The sequence below is a fragment of the Schistocerca serialis genome, unplaced genomic scaffold (assembly GCF_023864345.2).
Source record: "Schistocerca serialis cubense isolate TAMUIC-IGC-003099 unplaced genomic scaffold, iqSchSeri2.2 HiC_scaffold_1189, whole genome shotgun sequence".
Lineage (NCBI taxonomy): Eukaryota > Metazoa > Arthropoda > Insecta > Orthoptera > Acrididae > Schistocerca > Schistocerca serialis.
In genome coordinates, this window is record NW_026047391.1 from 317,501 (window position 1) to 322,500 (window position 5,000).

Consider the following 5,000-nt stretch of genomic DNA (forward strand, 5'->3'; position numbering starts at 1 on the left):
GCCGCCCCTCCCCCCCCCAAAACACCTTTCCTTACAACAATGTGTACCTTAACCTAACCCATATTGTGCCTTAACCTAACCCATATTGTGCCTTAACCTAACCCATATTGTGCCTTAACCTAACCCATATTGTGCCTTAACCTAACCCATATTGTGCCTTAACCTAACCCGTATTGTGCCTTAACCTAACCCGTATTGTGCCTTAACCTAACCCGTATTGTGCCTTAACCTAACCCGTATTGTGCCTTAACCTAACCCGTATTGTGCCTTAACCTAACCCGTATTGTGCCTTAACCTAACCCGTATTGTGCCTTAACCTAACCCGTATTGTGCCTTAACCTAACCCGTATTGTGCCTTAACCTAACCCGTATTGTGCCTTAACCTAACCCGTATTGTGCCTTAACCTAACCCGTATTGTGCCTTAACCTAACCCGTATTGTGCCTTAACCTAACCCGTATTGTGCCTTAACCTAACGCGTATTGTGCCTTAACCTAACCCGTATTGTGCCTTAACCTAACCCGTATTGTGCCTTAACCTAACCCGTATTCTGCCTTAACCTAACCCGTGTTGTGCCTTAACCTAACCCGCGTTGTGCCTTAACCTAACCTGTGTTGTGCCTTAACCTAACCCGTGTTGTGCCTTAACCTAACCCGTGTTGTGCCTTAACCTAACCTATGTTGCGCCTTAACCTACCCTATATTGTACCTTAACCTAACCTATATTGTACCTTAACCTAACCTATGTTGCGCCTTAACCTAACCTATGTTGCGCCTTAACCTAACCTATGTTGCGCCTTAACCTAACCTATGTTGCGCCTTAACCTAACCTATGTTGCGCCTTAACCTAACCTATGTTGCGCCTTAACCTAACCTATGTTGCGCCTTAACCTAACCTATGTTGCGCCTTAACCTAACCTATGTTGCGCCTTAACCTAACCTATGTTGCGCCTTAACCTAACCTATGTTGCGCCTTAACCCAACCTATGTTGCGCCTTAACCCAACACACGTTGCGCCTTAACCCAACACACGTTGCGCCTTAACCCAACACACGTTGCGCCTTAACCCAACACACGTTGCGCCTTAACCCAACACACGTTGCGCCTTAACCCAACACACGTTGCGCCTTAACCCAACACACGTTGCGCCTTAACCCAACACACGTTGCGCCTTAACCCAACACACGTTGCGCCTTAACCCAACACACGTTGCGCCTTAACCCAACACACGTTGGGCCTTAACCCAACACACGTTGGGCCTTAACCCAACACACGTTGGGCCTTAACCCAACACACGTTGGGCCTTAACCCAACACACTTTGGGCCTTAACCCAACACACGTTGGGCCTTAACCCAACACACGTTGGGCCTTAACCCAACACACGTTGGGCCTTAACCCAACACACGTTGGGCCTTAACCCAACACACGTTGGGCCTTAACCCAACACACGTTGGGCCTTAACCCAACACACGTTGGGCCTTAACCCAACACACGTTGGGCCTTAACCCAACACACGTTGGGCCTTAACCCAACACACGTTGGGCCTTAACCCAACACACGTTGGGCCTTAACCCAACACACGTTGGGCCTTAACCTGCTCTGTAATTGTCATACGACGCGTTAAATTAGTGTAGTGTTGCCTAACTGCAACCCCCGCAATATAGTTTGCTACTCGCACTGCCCGGTCCCCAGAGTATCGCTTCATGTTAAACACCTTGCAGCTATACACTGTAATGCGGATGGCAGCAGGACGTACATGCTCAATGCCCTTCGCAGTTGTTCATTGGCATTCGCATGGCGAAGCACAGCCTACGTTGTGGTACGGCTTGTGTCAACTGTCCGCTGATGTTGTACGTCCAAATCACACACTGTACTGCACATTGGTCCTCATGTACTGAATGATACATCGTGGTACATGTGTGACCGTACCACGACTGCGCCAACAACGGCGAACCATACGGTCCAAATATTGTGCACTCAGCTACATGTCGTCTCCCTATAAGAGCTGGATTGCAGTATGGTATGCCGTGGATGGCGATCGGCATGAGCCGTCTGTTGATGTAGTGGCGCGTGTTGTCAGACGTAGTCGTCTCTTCTCACACACCGTGATAGCATGGTGCACTGCGTTCCACATCTGCGACATGCGACAGAGGCCGGTTGACAGTCGTTCGCGCAATGGACATCGTATACGTACGGGGGCCACCTTCCACGTGTTCGCGAAGCGTGCACATGTTGTTGCGTGTATGTGGGCAGACATAGTGTGTCGTGACACCTGACACAGGCATGCAACAATCGTTGAATTTGCAAATGGCGATGGACGTCTACGTTTGCTGGTGACGTTACGCAAATGAAGAACTGGTAAACCGTTGTGGTGCGGTTGTTCTCGCTAGAGGTGAATCAGTGATGGCGACGATCGGTTGAGCTACCAACCGGTTGTTTCAGCGATACCCACCATGCCCACGAACGTGAATGGCATGTGGGTGTGAAGCGATACGCGGCGGTGGCTGGGTGGGACCGTCCCCGGCCGGTGAGGGGGGGCCTCCCGGCGTGCTGGCCGCGCGGTGCGTGGGCGCACGCGCTACAGCCGGCTGGTGGGGGCGGCCAGTGGCAGGCGCGCCGGCCGACGGAGGCGGCAGGCGGCGTAGCTGCGCGCCGGCGCACCCTGCACGCGGCGCCGTGCGGCCAAAGTAGGTCCTCGCGGGCCCGGTGCGAAGCGCGGTGGACATCTGCAGTGTGCTGGTCCGATTGAGGACTGTGTGCGCTGAGGATGCGCCGCCGCCCGGCGCTCGGCGCCGCGACGCCGTCTGCTGCTCGGTCGCCTCTGCGGTTCTCGCAGGTGGATTGTATCGCAGCTGTGCGGACGTGTTGGCGCGTGCGCTGTGCTGGGAGAGTTCGCTTCGGCACCCAAGTGGGGCTTTTGTCCTTCTGTGGCGCTGGCGTTGGAGCTGCCGGCCACCGTAGGTGGCGCGTGTTGTCTCCCGCCGGCAATGCCACGACAGCACGCTCCCGGGCCTCTGTCGGCAGCGGCAAGCTCAGTTGGGAGCACGGGTGGTCGCACCTAAAGCGTCTACTCGCCAAACTCCGGGCGATTGCGCCTCTCTCGAACCCGACCAAGTACTTAGGACGGCGCTGCGCGCCGCCGGGACCTGAGAGGGTTTCGAGGTGTATTGTGCAGGGGAGCTCAGCCTCCTCCTGTTTGCAGAATAATTGAGCGGACGCTTGCGTGTTCGCGCGGGCCCCCGGGACACACTCCCGGGCGGCCGGCTGCTCAGCTCTAGTTGACGCAGCTCCCTGGTTGATCCTGCCAGTAGTCATATGCTTGTCTCAAAGATTAAGCCATGCATGTCTCAGTACAAGCCGCATTAAGGTGAAACCGCGAATGGCTCATTAAATCAGTTATGGTTCCTTAGATCGTACCCACGTTACTTGGATAACTGTGGTAATTCTAGAGCTAATACATGCAAACAGAGTCCCGACCAGAGATGGAAGGGACGCTTTTATTAGATCAAAACCAATCGGTCGGCTCGTCCGGTCCGTTTGCCATGGTGACTCTGAATAACTTTGGGCTGATCGCACGGTCCTCGTACCGGCGACGCATCTTTCAAATGTCTGCCTTATCAACTGTCGATGGTAGGTTCTGCGCCTACCATGGTTGTAACGGGTAACGGGGAATCAGGGTTCGATTCCGGAGAGGGAGCCTGAGAAACGGCTACCACATCCAAGGAAGGCAGCAGGCGCGCAAATTACCCACTCCCGGCACGGGGAGGTAGTGACGAAAAATAACGATACGGGACTCATCCGAGGCCCCGTAATCGGAATGAGTACACTTTAAATCCTTTAACGAGTATCTATTGGAGGGCAAGTCTGGTGCCAGCAGCCGCGGTAATTCCAGCTCCAATAGCGTATATTAAAGTTGTTGCGGTTAAAAAGCTCGTAGTTGGATTTGTGTCCCACGCTGTTGGTTCACCGCCCGTCGGTGTTTAACTGGCATGTATCGTGGGACGTCCTGCCGGTGGGGCGAGCTGAAGGCGTGCGACGCGCCTCGTGCGTGCTCGTGCGTCCCGAGGCGGACCCCGTTGCAATCCTACCAGGGTGCTCTTGAGTGAGTGTCTCGGTGGGCCGGCACGTTTACTTTGAACAAATTAGAGTGCTTAAAGCAGGCAAGCCCGCCTGAATACTGTGTGCATGGAATAATGGAATAGGACCTCGGTTCTATTTTGTTGGTTTTCGGAACCCGAGGTAATGATTAATAGGGACAGGCGGGGGCATTCGTATTGCGACGTTAGAGGTGAAATTCTTGGATCGTCGCAAGACGAACAGAAGCGAAAGCATTTGCCAAGTATGTTTTCATTAATCAAGAACGAAAGTTAGAGGTTCGAAGGCGATCAGATACCGCCCTAGTTCTAACCATAAACGATGCCAGCCAGCGATCCGCCGCAGTTCCTCCGATGACTCGGCGGGCAGCCTCCGGGAAACCAAAGCTTTTGGGTTCCGGGGGAAGTATGGTTGCAAAGCTGAAACTTAAAGGAATTGACGGAAGGGCACCACCAGGAGTGGAGCCTGCGGCTTAATTTGACTCAACACGGGAAACCTCACCAGGCCCGGACACCGGAAGGATTGACAGATTGATAGCTCTTTCTTGATTCGGTGGGTGGTGGTGCATGGCCGTTCTTAGTTGGTGGAGCGATTTGTCTGGTTAATTCCGATAACGAACGAGACTCTAGCCTGCTAACTAGTCGCGTGACATCCTTCGTGCTGTCAGCGATTACTTTTCTTCTTAGAGGGACAGGCGGCTTCTAGCCGCACGAGATTGAGCAATAACAGGTCTGTGATGCCCTTAGATGTTCTGGGCCGCACGCGCGCTACACTGAAGGAATCAGCGTGTCTTCCTAGGCCGAAAGGTCGGGGTAACCCGCTGAACCTCCTTCGTGCTAGGGATTGGGGCTTGCAATTGTTCCCCATGAACGAGGAATTCCCAGTAAGCGCGAGTCATAAGCTCGC

The 5,000-nt window shown here is 53.8% G+C and overlaps 1 non-coding gene across 1 annotated transcript in view; it reads left to right on the plus strand.

The window, feature by feature from the left end:
• The first annotated feature begins 3,287 nt into the window (after window positions 1-3,287).
• LOC126434427 (small subunit ribosomal RNA) overlaps window positions 3,288-5,000 on the plus strand; it is a 1,910-nt gene continuing 197 nt past the window's right edge. Inside the window, exon 1 of the ribosomal RNA XR_007579222.1 lies at window positions 3,288-5,000. This exon is cut by the window's right edge and continues 197 nt beyond it. This is a non-coding gene — a ribosomal RNA (small subunit ribosomal RNA).